This window comes from Rhynchophorus ferrugineus, unplaced genomic scaffold (genome assembly GCF_030347505.1).
Source record: "Rhynchophorus ferrugineus isolate W39M unplaced genomic scaffold, kcgeb_rfMv2 rfM6, whole genome shotgun sequence".
Classification (NCBI taxonomy): Eukaryota; Metazoa; Arthropoda; class Insecta; order Coleoptera; family Curculionidae; genus Rhynchophorus; species Rhynchophorus ferrugineus.
The window spans coordinates 35,017,214-35,037,407 of NW_027472585.1; the positions used below are offsets into that span (position 1 = coordinate 35,017,214).

Sequence of the window (20,194 nt, forward strand, 5' to 3'; positions counted from 1 at the left end):
GGCTGCTGTCGACTTTTTCGGAAATTGCAGTTTCAACCCTGTTGATTTTTCGTTCAGGTTTCTTGGGCTCTTTGTGAACGTGATTCCCGATATATTTGGTGATTTTTTTAATGACTTTATTGTTAAAAGTCTGTACAGTGCATGTTATTCGAAATATTGTCCGTCGATAGTCTCTATTTTCCTAAACTTTCATATAATTTACCGATTCTATTTGAAAATTACGATGTATCTTTTGAGGTTATACACGAATCGAGCCATTTTCTGGAATCTTCATAAGAAGTAAAGCATTGTAGCATAGTAGGTTAGGATTTATTTGTCGGGACAAGTAGCAATTCATAGAAGTAATGTCTGGTGGGATAACACTTCCCATTTTAAGTGTGTTTTCACCGGCTATGCATCCCATGGTAGAGCGTAGTTACGTAAAAAGAATAACACTGTTATGTCTTTGTTCACATAACGCCTATTTTTCGCGCAGTGCTCGGCTAAATCGCTTCAATTATACGTAATAGTGATACCTACTGACGCTTTCATTGAGTGATGCCCTAAAGTCCTCGTCTTTGTTTTGTTTTGCAATTCAGATAGTTTGTTGCCTCCGGAGTCAAAATCCCTACCTCTAAAACGACGAAACCACTATTCACATGTTGAAATATTCTACAGCCCCGATGATCTTCAGCCGTATTTTTCTTCAAATTATAGTAAAAAATAAAAATTTATTGCAAATGTGGTTTACCAAGTACAAATTCAGATATTTTCAATTCACCGAAAATACTTCACATTTCGATGATATGACATATTAAGAAGTCCCCAGCCTACCGTAGTAAAACACAATTCCCTTCAAGGGTGTTACACTGATTATAGCGACCCTCCAACTTTTCAACACCATTTTTGTAGTACGATTTGTCTTTTGCTTCAAAATAGGCATCGGTTTCGTCGGTCACCTCTTCATTCGACGAAAATTTCTTCCCGGTGAGCATTCTTTTGAGATCTGAGAACAGGAAATAGTCGCGGGAGCCAGATCCAGAGAATACGGTGGATGAGGAAGCAATTCGAAGACCAATTCATGGATTTTTGACATGCTGCATTGTCTTGGTGAAGCAGCACTTTCTTTTTTTTCAAATACGGCCGTTTTTCGGCGAGTTCGTCCATCAAATAGTCCAATAACATTATGTAGTAGTCGCTCTTAATGGTCCTTCGTTTTTCAAGGTAGCCAATGAGAATTATTCCATACGCATCCCAAAAGACAGATGCCATAAACTTGCTAGCCGACTGTTGCGTCTTCCCACGCTTTGGAGCGGATTCATCATGTGCGGTCCATTCGGATGACTGTCCGTTGGACTTCGGAGTGAAATGATGATCTTCAAACACTGCTCCGAATCGTCAACTCGTCGTTGTTTTTGGTCCAAAGTGAGCTCGCGCAGCACCCACGTTACACAGACCCAAATATTCCTGAATAATATGATGTACACGTTGATATCTTTAGAGTGTCTGCTATTTCATTCAGTTTCAATTTACGATCATTTAGAATTATTTTGTGGGTTTTTTAATTGTTTTTGCCGGTAACAACCTCTTTCAGACGTCCACTGCATTCACCGTCTTCGGTGGTCATTTCACCACTTCTAAACTTACCACACCACTCACTGATGGTTGATTTTCTTGGTGCACTATCCGGAAACTCGGCATCAAGCCAAGTTTTTGTTTCAACTGTATTTTTCCCGTCAAAAAGCAATATTTTATCAACAACCGAAATTCCTTTTTATATTTTTTTTATAATAACAAAAGTTCTTAAAATGCTATAATTCACAAACTAATAATCCGACAGCTGACAAATTTATACACGGATCGTCTCAGGGTTAGGGCTAACTAAAAACATATGGATTTAGTTCTAGTAGCGCCATCTATGTGTCAGACCGGTGACTTTTCAATTGAACGGTTAAAGTTGATTACAAATGTACCCGATACTATTAATTGCACAATAACGAGATATGTTGTAAATCCTAATATGTAGACGTGATATTTCCTTATATATATTAATAACCATAGTAGTGACATTTTGAAGCCTTGGAAATAGTTTATTTAAGTTATTATCGATGGATGACATTAATCACAATCCACATCAATCACAACTATGATATAGTCAATAAAGTCAGATTTTTTTTAGATGCAACTTTTTAAATTTTTATTTTATATAATTTTTCAATGCAAAAAAATGCGAAATACGACTTTTCTCAGATATTAATTTTATGAATTGCTTTTTCACCACCATATATCAATTATATCAGAACACCAAAATATTCAATGACATGACGCGAATTAATGTGAATGAATATTGGGTTTATTTGAAGCTTAAACCTTTGCTGTTTTTTATTTCCATTTTTCAAGTTGGAGATATGACAATTTCATTTAATGTTCCCGGAAAGCAGAATGAGAACAAGAATGGACATACTGCAGTGATTTTACGTAGGTTTTTATGGATTTTGTGCATAATAGCCGCAATTGTCTTCTTCGCTTCTTAGCTTAATTTAGACAAGAATTTCCTAATATCAACACAGCTGATATTTACTTAAAAGTAACGTTGGGAACTATCGACTGAAAACAGTTGATAGTTAAAAAACTAGCAGTCAAATATACGGTTCGACTGTTTTGTTTAATACGTGATATCAGACGAAGCTGTACGACCCCCTTCCAATATAAATTGTGGGAGAGGAAAGGCCAGAGATAAATGCTTGGAGCAGTTAATTTTATATGTGTTTATATTTTCCAACCGTAGAATAAGCGAGACGGAGATGTACATATTCCTTCACGTAATAACTTTAAAAAACAAAAGGAAAAAAATAATTAATTAATACTATTAACATGCAATTAATAATTTCATTTTAACCGAAGTAGAATTACCTTACTATTTTGATGTTCTGTGAATCTGTGAAAAGGATTGGAGTTTTTCTGTGATATGAAATAATAACCCACAAATGTTTTTTCGTATTTTAACATTTTAATTGCTATTTTCCAATAATATACTATAATAAATATAAACAATATAATAAAACTTAAACAAAACCTAAAACCTAAAGATATACAATAACCATAAATACTAAATAAAAATTAAAGACATACCTAATCATAGAAAAAAAAAACTAATTCATGACATAATTAGAAATGATCGCACAATAACTACTAGAGCCTCTTTAAATAAAGTAAATGCTTTATTTATTATTGAATGGAGATATTTATTATCTATTAATATTTATTAACAAAAATCGAGAGAGTAATCTAAATATTACCTCTCATTGCCATAAAAACATTCAAAAGTATTTCACTATTTATCATTCACAATTTTATTCTTTTTACCCAATTTCATTAACAATCTTGAAAAATATCGTTCCAAAATGCTGCTATATTAATATATTATTATTTAGTAGCCAACTACCAAAAAATCACAAAACTATATATATATATATATATATATATATATATATATATATATATATATATATATATATATATATATATATATATTACATATAAATCTATGTATGCATAATTTGGGTACATTTTTGTCAAGGTTATGGCTAGGACGACAGAGCCAGAACGTTAAAAATCAGTCGAATCAAAATAGAAGAATCAAAAATAATAACTACTGAGTACACAACTGAAACAATCGATAGAAAACAGTCGATAGTGAAAAGTAGTCAATTACTAAATAAGTTATTGTTTTTGATATTTCCATGAAAGCCACTACAAAGTCAAAATTAATATATTTTCACTAAGGATACTCTTTATAAATAATTTTTTAATTAAGTGTTCGAATATAACGATGCTTCATGAATTTTTGATGAGACAAACAGGACAAATGTGCTGAAATTTTTGTTGTTAAAACAACGTCCACCACAATATATAAACTGATACGCGTCGCTCTTTATTATTTATGGCGATTTGGTTAATCATATTAAATATTTACAGTCTCATTTGACAATATAAACATTATTAGGTCTATCGAGATAATTAGTTACATGTAATTATTCTTTAATAAAATATGAATGGCAGATAATTGATTTTATGATTGACAATAAATTTGGCTATAGAAGCAACGTAAATGGAATGATAGTTATTGCAACAAAACAGAATATAGGTTTTTAAAGATGATATTGTAATTTTAATATTTTAGTTATAACAACGTTCATATTTATTTATAGTTTTTATATTTTTATATGAATGACATTTTTCTATATGCAACACATCTATCTATATATATATATATATATATATATATATATATATATATATATATATATATATATATATATATATACTATATACATATATATAGGATATATATATATATATATATATATATATATATATATATTATATATACATATATATAGGATATATATATATATACTATATACATATATATAGGATATATATATATATATATTTATATATATATATATATATATATATATATATATATATATATTATATATATATATATATATATATATATATATATATATATATATATCCAATAATTAGATAAGGTCGTTTTGAAAGGTTTAGTCTATGTACTTCACCATCACGTCGCATATTTAGCTGCTTAGTGAGTACATTGGGATGCACTGACACTATTTCAAAGTACTTCTCACAAACACGTTGAATTACACTCCTTATAGTTTCTAGAGGAATATCGCGCTGTATCACTTTATTTGAAGTGTAATACGGAGCATCATCAATGACACGCAACACTTTATTTTGGAACCGCTGAACGATGGATATATTAGATTTACCCCATAGCTGGATTCCGTATGACCAAATAGGCTTGAGTATAGACTCATACACCAATACCTTGTTATCTAATGAAAACTTGGATTTGCGCCCGATGAGCCAATACATTTGATATAATTTCAGTCGAAGTTGTTTTCGTTTAGAGGGTATGTGCTTCTTCCAGGTTAGGCGTCGATCTAAGTGCATACCAAGATATTTAACATGCTCTGCTTTGGGGAGTTCACGATGAGTGATATTCGCTGGAGGACCTGTTCTTTAATGCGCCATGTCTTCAACCATTACTGTATTTGCTCCGAATGGGTTTGTAAGTTTATTGATGCTATGACTGGATCTTCATGGGATGCCAAGGTTGCTGTGTCGTCTGCGTATGTTACAGTAGCCACAGTAGTTATATTTTGTTGTTGGCAGATCAGCCTTATACAGAAGATACTGTACTGGACCCAGTACACTACCTTGCGGAACTCCTGAATAGATGGTTTGTAATTCGGTATGCTCGTCGCCTTGATTTAGTATAACATGTCTATCAGTGAGTCACGATATTATTAACTGATAGTCCGGATGAGGGAGAAGTTTCTTCAATTTAACCTGCGAGCCCGTATGCCATACTTGTTAATATGTTTTATATCCTTCTGATAATTTTCTCAAAATTTTACCGGTAATAAAGTCATAATCAGGGCCTTTTTTAATATTAATCTCCTTATTGTTTGTTTAACTTTTTTGACCGTTAATTTCTCGTACGGTAAGTCCATTTGAAATATCGAATCTAGAAAGCTAGTAATTTTATTTTCATCATCCTTTTGTCATCTTTTCAAACATTTTTTAACTGTTTTGAGAAAATGTCGACCTTCTCTTTATTGCTTCTAGCCCAGTTAATTTCGTTTGTTTTAATAGGTAGGTATGCTGCTGTGGTCTTTTAAGCTTTTTTGTTGGTGTTTCGTGTCAAATTCTCTAGGTATTCTTGAATGCCTTGGTTTTCTTCATTTTGGATGAGTTCTTTCAGCTCTTTTATTGTCCTATTAAATGTTATTCTTTTACCCTAATATTAATTTTCTAAACAAACTGATGATAAATTTCCGTTTGTCATTTTAATCGATAGTTTTGTTTGGCTATTTAACGTGCTATACGAGAACGTTTGTTTTGGTACGTTATAGTTATGTCTCCGCTGCCCACAAATGATGGTATTTATTAGCAGGAACGCCGCAGGGGGCGGCATGAATACGAGGCCACCCTTACGATATAATTCCGACATTGTCGACGTCGCTGGCTCGTAAATTGCCCGTGCTAAAACGGTCCTGTTTCATATTTTCGCACTCATTCTTTCGTGCAGGTTCCGTTCCTCCAGTTTTCCCCGGTCCAAACGTTGGATTTCCTGCATAAAAAATGGGATATGAAGTGCGAGAAAGTCTGAAGGAAGTAGTAAAACGGCAAAGTACAATAAGGCAGCGCTATATTTTCTACCATATAATTTTCCTTTCTTTTCCTTCTGCGCGAGAAATAATCCAAGAACTCGCGCCGCTTCAATAAAAGTTGGCGATAATTTTAAAAGACTTTCTAACAAACCAGAACTAACCTTGTAAAATTCACTGATTTGAAACATTTTTTGACATGCTGAGGCGGCTCGTTTTTTTTTTTGAAAGAGTTTATATTGACCGTTAACAAATGAATAATATATAGTCTATTCAAGATTTTTTAGTAATGCGTCATGGATATTTGTAACGTCGAGGCATTGCAATGTTGCCACATCAACTCTGAGTTTTAATTCAGTTTGACTTTGACATACAAGAAAATTCTAATCTAAATAAAATAATTGAACTAAAATGTTATCAAATATATAGTTATCAATTGTATATCTAAAAAACGCATTTTACTTTCATTTGAGAGCATATTTCTCTTTTACGTTTAGTTCTTGTTTCTTTCGATGGTGTGTTTGCATATCAGGTGATTTTGGTATCACTGTATATAATATTTCTTCTGCTACTATTTGTGTACACGATTCTTCATAAAATTAATCACTGAATTTTGTCTAATTCATTTAGCATATCTACAAACCAGTTAGTATTCATTCTCTCCTCATATTTTCTAACCTAATGCTCATGTTTAATTTTGAACAACTATAATCGTATATGTGCACACAAATCTTTTACGCCCTACAATATCATTTTCTATAGTTATATTCAATTAATAACTATATTTGTCTCCACTCTGATCACTTTGTCTCAGGAATTTCCAGCATTGCACAGCAGTATCGCATATCCTGAAAGTTTCCTTCAGTCTCTTTCACTTTCAGAGTTACTGTCCAATTCAATCATTAAACTGTTAATTTCTTATTTGTCTAAAATATATTCATGACTTCACCATTTATCAATTACTTCCTCTGTATATCTTATCGAGTTCATCAAAACAGAAGGTGTTATGGTTGACAATGCTTGCTTCCACATATTCAAACAGTTTGGATGGAATATCCTTCTCGACCAGCAATATATCTGCCATTAATTGTTGATAAATATAATGACCAATAAAACCTAATAAAATGCTATTGTAACTTTTACCATTTTCCATCAATTTTTGTTGTCTTTACTGTTTTTATGTTGCTGTCTTGCAAAGAGTGCCATAATAAACCATTTTGAAATATTCAAGTTTCAAGATACACACATTTAAATAGTTTGTCTTCCTTGTTCTTATTTTTTGTGTTTTTAAAAATTGAATTATTTGTAATACAATGTCTGAAATTTCCATTAAACCTCTCCAAGGGTTGTCTTTACACCATTTAAACCCTATGCCCTGTAAGAGTGAATGAAACTATATTTTACATCCCTCAAAAAACTTCATGTCCCTAATGATTTTATGTATACTTTTCAGACAGATAATTTTCTCTAAAATAATTTTATTAAATTATGTTTATATCGATAAAATAGTTTGTGTACTTACTGTTCCTATACATTTTGTATATTTGGTCTCGGACAGAGCCAATATCAAGATGGTCAAGATTCGTCACCCATTTTGTATGTCGACGGGTTTTCTTGGGTGAATCTAACGTATTATTCTTCATTTTGTAAGCGATATTATTCAGAGTACCCACATTGGTAATTAGCACGGCAGCAACCCGCTAAAACATTTTCAGTCAAATTGTAGGGACGTTGTATTATATTATTTAATATCATCAATGTTTAATTAATTGTGGTTTTCAGATATACGACAATGTTAAAATAAATTATATTCGATAACATTTTTGTTGAATTATTTTATTTAGATTAAAATTTTCTTGTATGTTAAAGCCAAACTGAACTAGATCTCAGAGTTGATGCGGCAGCGTTGCAATGTTTCGACGTCAAATAGCCATGACGCATTACTAAAAAACCTTTGAATAGACTATAGCTATCTGGTCCAGTACATTGCCTTGAATATACTGGATGCAGTTCATTGTCTTGTTTTATAATCAATTGTCTATTTGTGAGAGGAAGCCCTACATGCCATACTTTATTAAAGAAAGTCTGGTATATATCCAGGTATGCAGTGGATCATTATCTTTAGGCGTTTAGGTTCTTATTTATTTCGTTTACCAGTCTATGCACTTGATCGATAATCTCGTATTTATTACAAACATCAGATTGGTATTGCGGAATAATATTTCTTATTTTCCATTACATTATTGAGCTTATGTCTTAACATTTCTCAAAAACTTTCCAGATTATCGGTAGTAATGAAAAAAAAACGATGTATTGGATAAATCGGAGCCAGAAGAGCGTTAATAAATAAGACCTGAAGAGTTATTTATAATCATTTATTTTAAAATTAATCTAGAAATTATTTTTATATTAATTCGAACATTGCACGTACGATTAGATAATAAAAATAGCGAATTTTGCTACCTAATTGACCGTAAAAATATATTTAAATAGCAGTTTATTTTTTTCTGCGCGTTTGTTGCCGTTTCAAAGGGCGCCATAAATAATAAAACCGAATCCAGCATAAAATTCCCGGTATGAAAAATCCACCCGATATTCCGATTTCCTTTTGTAACCATATATGGGACGCCCCCGTCGTTTATTTAAAAATTATTGACAAATTTTACGATGCCGCTTTCATTCTCACGTTTTTTCGATGCGTATAAAAGCCATAGGAAAATCTTTTATAGGGAAATATCGGAATTCGGGTATGTAGGAGATGGTCCTATAGCTTTTTTAATATACGTCGTAAAAATCGACAAATGACTATATATATATATATATATATATATATATATATATATATATATATATAATGCTTTGGCTTTCGTTACATTTCGCGAAAATATAAACTTTTTCTTCTCTGTCTGTAAAATGGCTGGCTATAACTTTGGAAACACCTTAGGAATTCGAAATCAAAAGACAAATATATAAAGGAAAAATGCTACTTTATGCTCCGCTATGAAATTCTTCTAGTGGATTCTTTCCATAAATTCCTACAAATTTTTATAATCTTTCTGACACAAGGTGATGCAATCATCAACCAATTTTTTCAACATTTCGAAACCATATACCAGCCAATCTATGGTGCATCGGTCTAAACAACTGGCAAACTATAGTTCGATTTTTGGCCAAATTAAAAATTAAAATTTATATACACAAATATAGAATACTCAATAAAATGTAAACATGTTCAATCATTAATCATTAGTCTCTCATCTCGCCAACCTACGAAAAACCTGGCAAAATAAGCATTCGAAGGTGCAAGATTTTCTTTTCTATATTACTGATCTTAACTTATTAAACTCTTACACTTGCTGTAACTGTAACTATGAATCCAAATATTACTTTAAAAATAATAGTTAATGTTGAATTTTCTGATTTATTAACTTTTTAATTTTTAATATTTTTAAATTTTATTTAAATTATTAAATGTATTTATTTTTTCTATAAGATACAGAAAGTATTACGGAAACAACACAATGAACTATGAAAAGCTTACATTGCAGGCAGAATGTTTAGAGTCAAACAAGCGGACGCCTACTCTATAATTAAAGAAGCTAAATGAGGTGTATTGGGACCATTTCTTTTCCTACTCTACACATGCGATTGTGTCTGTCAGAGACAATGGCAAATAAAACACGAAAATTATAACAGGCAAAGTATAAAAAATTGGACCCAAACCTGGAAAATAAAAATTAACGATAGTATATCTGTGCATGTGCAGTTCACGTGTAACCAGACTACAAAAACACCAATAACAATAAGTAATAACATGTAGCAAAAATAATATTCAAAATAATAGCAATATGAAGTTATTCCAGTTATGACTCTCTTTGGCTACAGCGATAGTTCAAATACCAGATAAATCATGCCGCTATCAGACCATTGGGTATATCGTCTTCATTATAGGAAAGGAAATAGAGATCGTATGTGGCGGTGCGTTTATCCGAAGTGTATTGCGAAATACAAAATGTTCAGGGTGAAAGACTTTTGCGGTTAAAGAAACTGAAAAGTTTTATTACGATCAAAGTCTGCGAAAACGAGAAACGACAAAGAGAAAAGCATTTTGAGTAATTTTTGGGAGGATGCCTGTCAAGTTAACGGTCAAGAACGATGAAAACCGAAAATGTAAAGAAATGCAAAAAACTCAGTCGCCTAAATGAAATCATATAAAGTATGTGAACGGCTACCGGCTAAAATTGATATCTAAATGCACATCTGTAAATTACTACACAGTAAATTCTGAAATTATAACAAAAAGTCTAATCAGTAAAAGGCGCCATCATATGAATAATTCGATTGACTGGTATTAACTCATGGAAATTTATATAATATTATAACATCTAATAAGGCCGGCGACTGGTATCAAAGAAAGTACCTACCTCACGCTGTTTATTTAATATCAATTGTCGGCGGACAACTACAAAGCATATGGTGTAAATATAAGTCATATTTGCCAATTAACTTATTCAAATTGTGATCTTCTCTCTCAAAAAGCAGATAAATCATGCAGTTATTAGACCAATTTTCTAAAATAAAGTCCCGAGAAGTATTGTGGGTGCACCCAGATTCTACATGATTGATTACTTACACCGAGACCTTCAGATACCGATTGTCAATCAGGAAATCAAGAGTATTCCAAGTAGACATGAGCAGAGGCTACAATCTCATGTATAAAATGAATCAAAAGTATAAAACCAGTTGATCCTGAGTATTGTAATGTAGCAAGTACAGATAGTAGAAATACAGCAGCGTTATTACATAATCATTATTACACCAGAGACTAAGATAAGACCCATGGGTCCTCCTAGATGTATATCTAGATGTATGTTGTTGTAAAGACAGATTATAGATTAGTTGACAATGACTAGTAACAATGACTAGAAACAAAGTAAATTGTGTTAAAGTGTGCTAAATGTCTTGAATTAATCAAGACATGATCGGTTCTAAAAACTATTAATTTACCGTGATATATAAAATAAATAACCGAAGTAACACCATTATGATTTTGAATGATTTCACACTTTGTTTAAAGAGATAACAGGACAACTTCATACAAGCGATAACAGAATAGGGAACATAAGAAAAATAAAAGGAAAATTGTCGTTCGAAGTCAATCTACCGATCCGGAGCCGCTTCCCCTTACATCCCCCGAGACATAATTAAATAAGAGGTTATCCCGACAGGATGGTCTCTTACACACTTGTTGATAACATCAAACAATGTCTGATGTGACCAACTCCTAATTCCCAATTTTCTTAAATCAAGATACCCCACGCCGATGACCCAACGATAAGGGCCAAGAAGTCCACTTTCAATTATCCGGATATCCGGAGCAGTTAATCTTTCGGGGGGCGGCGGACAGTAGACGGGGGGGATCAACGGCGACAGAGAGAGGGACGGGGGAATGATAAGGACGCACCCCCCGAAAAGTGGAACGTGGTCTCTCGTCGTTCGAGAGCCTTTCTTGCGCTAATTCAATTATAGACCGGCTTTTAGTAGGTCTGGAAAATTAAATACGATCCAATAGTGACCTTCTAAGTTACTGATCGTGGAAGTGCGATTGATTTTATCACACCTAGATTGAGGTTAAGTCTTTTTTATTGTTATTAATACACTGATATTAACAGGTCAATTGAAAAGTCTCCCGCCTATCATAGTAAAATAATTTTTTTTCGCAAAATTAGTTTTTTTTATTCAACATAATTTCCTTCAAGGGTGATATACTGATTATAGCGACTCTCCAACTTTTTGATTCCATTTTTGTAGTACGATTTGTCCTTTGCCTCAAAATAGGCCTCAGTTTCGTCGATCACGTTTCATCATTCTTTTGAGATCTGAGAACAGGATATAGTCGCTGAGACCAGATCTGGAGAATACGGTGGATGAGGAATCTATTTGGAGCCCAACTCATGGATTTTTGTCATGGTTTTCAATGACTTGTGACACGTTGCATTGTCTTGTTGAAACAGCACTTTCTTTTTCTTCAATTGCGGCCGTTTTTCGGCGATTTCGTCCTTCAAACGATCCAATAACGCTATGTAATAGTTGCTGTTGAATGTTCTTCCTATTTCAAGGTAGTCAATGAAAATTATTCCATGCGCATCCCAAAATACAGATACCATGACCTTGACAGCCGACTGTTGCGTTTTCCCACGCTTTGGAGTGGGTTCATCGTGTGTAATCCACTTGGATAGCAGTCGATTAGACTTCGGAGTGAAATGATGGAGCCATGTTTCATCCATTGTCACATATAGACGCAAAAACTTGGATTTATTACGCTTGATCATCTTGAAACTCTGGTCCGAATCATCAACTCGTTGTTTTGGTCAAAAGTGAGCTCGCGCGGCACCCACTTTACACAGAACTTTCTCATACCCAAATATTCGTAAATGATATGATGTACACATTTAGTTGATATCTTTAGAGTATCTGCTTTTCATTCAATTTCAATTTACGGTCATTCAAAATCATTTTTTTAATGTTTTCGTTGGTAACGACTTCTTTTGGGCATCCACTGCGATCACCGTCTTCGCTGCTCATTTCACCACATCTAAACTTAGTATACCAATCCCTGATGGTTGGTTTTCCTGGGGCAGTGTTCGGAAACTCAACATCAAACCAAGATTATTAACAAGATAACCTGATTATTGGTCATATATAGACTTTAGAATAAGACTCAGTAATTAAAATCGTATTTTATACAGGAGATCACTTTATGAAGTGATTTTGTACATGCCATGTATACGGAATTACTTTATAACGATTATTACTAGCAGGTAATCATTTTATGCATGAAATCTACATATGCAGACTTCGTAGCATTCAATTTTATTCGCCTTTTCTTGGACAAGTTTGTAAAATTATTGACAGCAATGACAGATATGACCATTTCTATTCCTTCATATTTAGATATATAACTAGTATAGAGTAAATACAATTTTGTTTCAAGGAGAGAATATTGTGGTATTTCCCACCTTAAATGACGACTAGAAAAGCAGAAATTTATAATCTGGCTAGGCAACTTGCTTGTCAAACTGCATTCGAGCTATACCTAGCTTACATGGCATACTTTCTCAAAAGCTTGAGCCACATTTAAAAATCTGATATGGAAATATAAAGTGAAACAACTTGAATTAGATTAAAATTAGTATGTGGTGTTATAATTTATAAAATTACATTGAATACAAATTTGGTTATTGTTTTTAATAGATTGAAATAATTTTGATAAGGTTATCTTCATTGTAATTTTATTTAAAAGTTTTCTTCTTGTGAATAAAATTGAAAATACCTATACATTCCAATTTTATTTTCCTTTGATTATAAATCTTATTATAATTATCTTTTTCCCGTTTGTTTGAAATTGTTACATTGAATGTCTAAATTTTAAAAATTTATAAATTAAGTAATTTGTTATAAAATTCTAGATAATATTTTTAAAAAATTGCTAATATGCCCATTTTTCATCGGTAGCGTGGCCGAGCGGTCTAAGGCGCTGGTTTTAGGCACCAGTCTCTTCGGAGGCGTGGGTTCGAACCCCACCGCTGCCACTAGTTTTTGAAATATTGATAGCAGTATTTTTCTTTTATAATAAACCGAAGCTTCATTTATATAATATACGTATGAACCGAATACCGTATAAATATTTTTGAATCTGTGGTGACAAATTTATCAATCAATTTAACCTCTCAGTTGAAAACCATATTATAAATTATATGATTATAATCATAAGATTTTTGTAACAAGGTGTATATAGTTAAAACAAACGTCTCCTTTTTATAAATGCAAATTCTAATTTTTATTCTTATTTGTATGCAAAATAATTTCAAGAACTAGTCATGAAATATTCAGAATGAATACTAATGCAGTCATTGCAGACAACATGAAGTCAAACACCTTCAAAACCCAAGCAGGACTAAGACAAGGTGAAAGTTAAAACATAACCTTGTATATAATATTATTGGATGACATAATTATGAAATATCTAATAGATAAAGCAGGGTCTACTTATGAACGTGTATATACATTTTTGCAGAGAGATCAAATTAATAGGTCCGCTTTATCAAAAGGTTATTCTGAAAGGAAAACTGGACATATGCGACAATTTCATCCTAACATAGATTAACAAAGTTCGATAATAACAAGAATCGTTTGTCCTCTTAAATATTTAGAATCTCCAAATAACTTTTGATTTAGTTTGATGTCTAGTGAATAGAGAAGTGGCTCAGTTCTGGAAATATATTATATATATTATTTATTATATATTTTCTGGATATATTATTATTCTAGAGGTAATTCTAAACGTTATAACGATTTTTCAATAAATCTTAGGCATTAGCTTTTGATCCATTTTCAAATATCTTTACTAAATATATTTCATAAAAAAACACTTAGCGAATATTGCAGGTATTACATACATTACTATTTTTGAATCTGTAGTGATAAATTTAACAATCAATTGAAAATCATATTATAAGTAATATGATTATAATTATCATCATCATAATCATTTGTACATCAAGAAGTAAAATTAATGTTGCAAGCAATATTAACAATATGTAATAGCTTTATAGAATTTTAATTCTTCATTGGTTGGTAAGCTATTAATATCCACTTGAGAAATAGGATAAAGTAAAAAACAGTAGGCAAACAAAAGCCATAGAAGGTTAGTTAAAAATGAGCTATATGGAAAGCAGACATTGGAGAAAGGAATAAATTAGCAAAATATGATACTATTTAAACATGTATATAAAGAAATAGTACTTAAAACTATAAAAGAATTAAGTGACAATATGTGTATATATTCCTTCATTTTTGTATATAATAATTTACCTAATTGTGTTCGTTATTGTTTTAATATACACGCTAAAGTCAAATATCAATTTTCGAGATGATTTATTCATATATTCTTTATACTCATACAAAATATGTGTTACTTCATTTATTATTCCATTTATATATTTATAATGACCGTCAAGAAATATCCTATTCATAGCCTATCCAAAGAAGTTTTGCACATACGTCATCACCATGTTTAATATATTGCCTGTCACAATTTGTAGATTCGTCTTAGAATCAGACAATATTTTCCCTCATTTTATTATAGTTAAAAAGAGATACAATGGTGTCTGATTAGTTTTAATGTATAACCGAACTAGCCTGTCAAAATCGTCCGGTTGTCAAGCGTATGCAAAATTCTTCAAAACAATGGTGATAAGATTATAAACGGCAAACGCTTTGTTTGTTTTGATAAATTTCAAATCGCTGCTTATTATTACTCTGATAGAAATATAGTTAGACAGAACAGATTGCGTCTCAAATCAGTTATTTTAAACAGGAACGAGATAATGGCGGTCCTCTCTTATCAGAAAAATTCGTCATAGAGATAAAAATGGTTACTGTTAGATATATATTGGCTGAGATTTTTAGGGTAAATACTTTTAGCGAGCTGCAGGTACGCTGAATATTAATATGGACACGGTCGCTGATATATCTCATAAAATGAATAATCTTGAATTCACAAAAAAAAACCGTCCTAATACAGAGGGGGTGACAAATCAAGATGACCTTGATGTTAGCTCTATCAGAGAATAATTAAATGAAATATATAAAGACAGTGAGTAGATGCTCAATACAAAAATAATTAAGCTATTTCAAAGGAAACTGTTAGTCTGAATAGTACCGAAGAGATTTAATGGAACTTCCGGCTTGCTTTTAAAAGAGTACAATTTTGAAAAACATATAAAAAAATAGAGGAAGGCTTATTATTTCAATTTATATATTTACGGTCACTCATGGCAAGATGATAATAAAAATAGTGTTATGACAACAAAAGTTGATGGAAAAACTTAATCGTTTGAATAACAATTCATTAGATTTTATTAGTCATACCATTTATTAATAATTCATTGCAGATATATTGTACTGCATGCTGGAAACAGGAATGGTTAATGGTTGGTAACAATATGGTTTGGATGAAATTGGTCAGACACATTGAAGAAGAAAATGACAAATGATGGAATTGTGAACAAATGCTAGATATATTTGAAATTATTAGCTTAATTATTCACTTGAATGAAACTTTATGAATAAGGTATGATTTAATGCTGCCAATTTCTAACACAGGGTGATGAGAGTGGAAACATTTAAAGGTGTTATATATAGAGTGTAAAAGGCTTATATACAGAGATATATGTGTAATTGTTCAGAATATACATGAACACTTGGTTAAAATGTGTGAGGGGAGGAAGAATACTAACTCTTTTGCAGATATGATAATGCGTTAAGGAGAATGCAGTGATTAAATCTACTTTTATCAAGAAGGATATATACAGGTATTAACAGAACAAACTAAGGAGAAATACAGTGATATCAAAACGTTTTTACAATGAAGTAATGTACCGAAGGACACAAGAGCTAAGTATAATAGGTAAATATGCTCTATACCGAAAGTAAAATATATTATTTCGATATACAATTGTTATATAAGTGGATTAGGCCCCCAGGGGGACACAATTACATAAAAAACGCGTCTACAACTCTAACTCATAGGTGGTATGGAAAATACTTCAATGTAAATATATTCAAACACAGCCCTAACCTACAAACTATTATAACTGTGTACCTATTTGTAGAGTTAAGTCCATCGATCATAAATGCAATAGATTTACTATAATGTTAAAATAAACTATATTTGATAACTGTATTTATGTTTAATTGTTTTATTTAGATTAAAATTTTTTGTATGTCAAAGTCAAACTGAACTAAAACTCAGAACATCAGAGTCGACATGGAAACATTGAGACGTTGTGACGTCACAAATTTAGATGACGTGTGTACAACACTTCTTAGGATATGAACACTTATAGTTGATGCTATGTAGTTGTTACAGTTCTGACAATAATCTTACTTATCATAATTTGTTATAATGGTCAGTGGTGTAGTAATTTAAATTTCAATCAATACTTCGGTAACTGTTGAAACTTAGTGGATATCAGATATATCTAAATGCTATTTACAAAAGTTTATTGAGTGTTTGTTCTTTAGATAGTTATTTTAATATGCTTTAATATACAGGTATTTATTTTAAATAATGTTATATATCAAATAGATTTCTGATCTTATGCTGAAAAGACCATGAAAATAGGTTCGTTTGTGAGAAAAATAGGATTAATTTATTAAATTAACTGTGATCAATAGTTGATACAACTAGTGAAAGACTAGTGACGACATTAGTAAAAAACTGATTATTACTTTAGTAACATCTGTTGAAGGGGTAATATAAGCCGGTTAGGTTTTTGTTGCTTTATATCGTTAGTTTCAAAAGCAGTACTAAATTAACCGACATTAGGTCTGAGCTAATTCACAGGCCATAAAATAGTTCGGGAAGTTCCGTAAAGGTCTAAAACTAATAATCCCCCCACCGGTTATATTAAAGCCGACCGGCCCCCGCTAACAAATAAATATTTACAAACCCAATATGCTTTTGACATTTCTATCTTTGATTTACTACCTGAATTTCGGGCAAACCGCTTATTTATTGGCGGCGACCGCGCCACCCCCTTTGATTCGACAATTTTACATTCCGGGTCGCATTATTCCGACAATTTTCGCTACGGCCCCGACCCTATCGTCGTGGCAAAAAAGCAGTCCGGTTCCGGCTACGAATTTGCCAATTACCAGCGAAACTTGGCGAAAGAGGTTTCGTAACAGATTGAAACTATATTCAGATGTTGAAAGTTTGTACGCGAATGTGCGTTATAAGGATTATGGCCGGCCTCTACAGGGCGAGCGGCATGTTAACTCAACTATCATTTGTTTGGAATTTGGAATAGTTTTAAATTGATATTGGGTGGTTTTTAAATCATATTATTCATCTTGGTAGTAAAGTGAAATTGCTGAGACTAAATTAGATATTATTATTGTTCAAAATTTATTATTACTTTTTATTAATTACAACGTATATTACATATGCTTAATAAAATTTTAATTTACAAATTAAATTTTTACCAGTCTTCTTTTGTTGTGGCATTAATACACAAGCTAGATGGGGACAGGATTAATACATCGGTATATATTCTGATTTCGTGGTCCTCTAGTTCTAGGTTGGTTACGTAGTAATAAGCATTGGTAATTAATAGTGGAACATTATTTTGGCAGTGTTGAATTACTAGTTGGTTTGATATTTTATTGCAAGTACATATTTGCCCCCCCCCCCATATATGCAGATTGGCTTTATGATTGACTAATAAACCAATTTCTTTGGATTTTAGACCAAGTAGGGTATCTTGAGTATCTTCTGATTAACCAATATGGTTGTTTAATGTTGAGACTGATATATTCTGCTTCTTATCTAACATGATATTTCCAATTTCACTTACAATCAAGATGGATGCTGCCACTGGTAGTATTTCTACAGCCTTTCTAATGCTCTTGTACTCTACTGCAGCGTGATGTTCCTTAGAATATATAAGAAGCGCAATACACAGTGGTTAATGTGAACTTTCTAATGAAGTGACTTTCCAACATCATAAGAAATACTTATTAACCAGTGCGATATTATTGAATCACTAAGGGTAATAATAAGAAATCATTTGTTATAAAATATTGGGACAATATTTTCGAAAACTTTTAAAATACCTGTTTTCAAAGGGTAGCGTGGCCGAGCGGTCTAAGGCGCTGGTTTTAGGCACCAGTCTCTTCGGAGGCGTGGGTTCGAATCCCACCGCTGCCAATAGTATTTTATAGTATTGATATTCAATTATTACTGATTTAGTTCCTGAATACATGAATATTGTTATTTTGTTATAGTAATTAATTATCAGCGGGAATAGGAATAGTGTTTAAAATTGAACAAAACAATAAAGCTTATATCTAAAACGATCTAGGGACATTTATTTTGGTATCGTTGAATAAGTATTACTAGCGATACGTGGCATTAAAGCTATTTATTAAAATAAATCGCATTTACTTTTTCCCCAACTTTACGTTAGTGATTATTAAGTGAAATCAACAACAATCATTCAACGTCAATATTTATTTTTCCTTTAAAAAAATTAGTTGAAATAAATTAAGCATATTTATTTTAATTCTTACACATTTCAGAACCTATAGGTCTCATGAAGCGCCAATACTATAGTTAATTTGTTTACATAACTTCTAAATTGAAAATAACCTGATATCCTGAAAATAATATTTAACTACAATAAAGGTACTTATTTTTAATGTTTTTTCTTCGTTTCAGATTTGTATAAAGGTAATAAGACTAATTTTCTTCGACAGAGGTTTGACGCCAACATATTAATTAATTCCAGGGCCCTAAATATTGACAACATTTTTATTTGCGTTTATAAAGTAATTCATTAGATTAGTCTACCTTATACAAACTTGAATAACAATACACAAAATATTATCACCTATTAAAACCAGAAAAAAATCATCAAACTACGAAAACTACAGACAAAAATTTAGTTTGAGTTTTAGTAGATTATTTTATCGTCAATCCCGTTTCAGTTATATATTCGCATATAAAGCTATAAGTATATCTTGATTATTAATGACGATAAGATTTTTATTGGCATGAAATTAGGTCGTTTAAATTGCAACAGGGGCTTTGAAGTGACATGATCTCTGGCAAATTGACTGGAACAATGGGCGCTTATATCCCCCATAAAAACATCCCATTTGCAATAAAATCACAAAACTTTCAATATATTCCCGATTCGAATATAGCTTCCCGTACGGCGTTATGATGTCACGTAGTGGAATATCGCCATTTACCTTCAAGCTCGCTAAAAGCCCCTAAGATTCCTATGCTAATACAATTCCGAAGAACACTTTTAATACCCGAAGAGTACGAAAACGACAATATTGTAGGTATTATTAGAGAGCTATCGCAACTTCTTATATCTGCATAATACATTGTTCACAATTTTATATTATATATGTTAACCAATTGTGTATTA

At 31.8% G+C, this 20,194-nt stretch overlaps 2 non-coding genes across 2 annotated transcripts; both read left to right on the forward strand.

Annotated features, from left to right (window-relative positions):
- The first annotated feature begins 13,698 nt into the window (after positions 1-13,698).
- TRNAL-UAG (transfer RNA leucine (anticodon UAG)) lies at positions 13,699-13,780 on the forward strand. Its single transcript has one exon. It is a non-coding gene; the product is annotated as a tRNA-Leu (tRNA).
- A 5,101-nt stretch (positions 13,781-18,881) lies between these two features.
- Positions 18,882-18,963, forward strand: TRNAL-UAG (transfer RNA leucine (anticodon UAG)). Its single transcript has one exon. It is a non-coding gene; the product is annotated as a tRNA-Leu (tRNA).
- Positions 18,964-20,194: the final 1,231 nt, after the last annotated feature.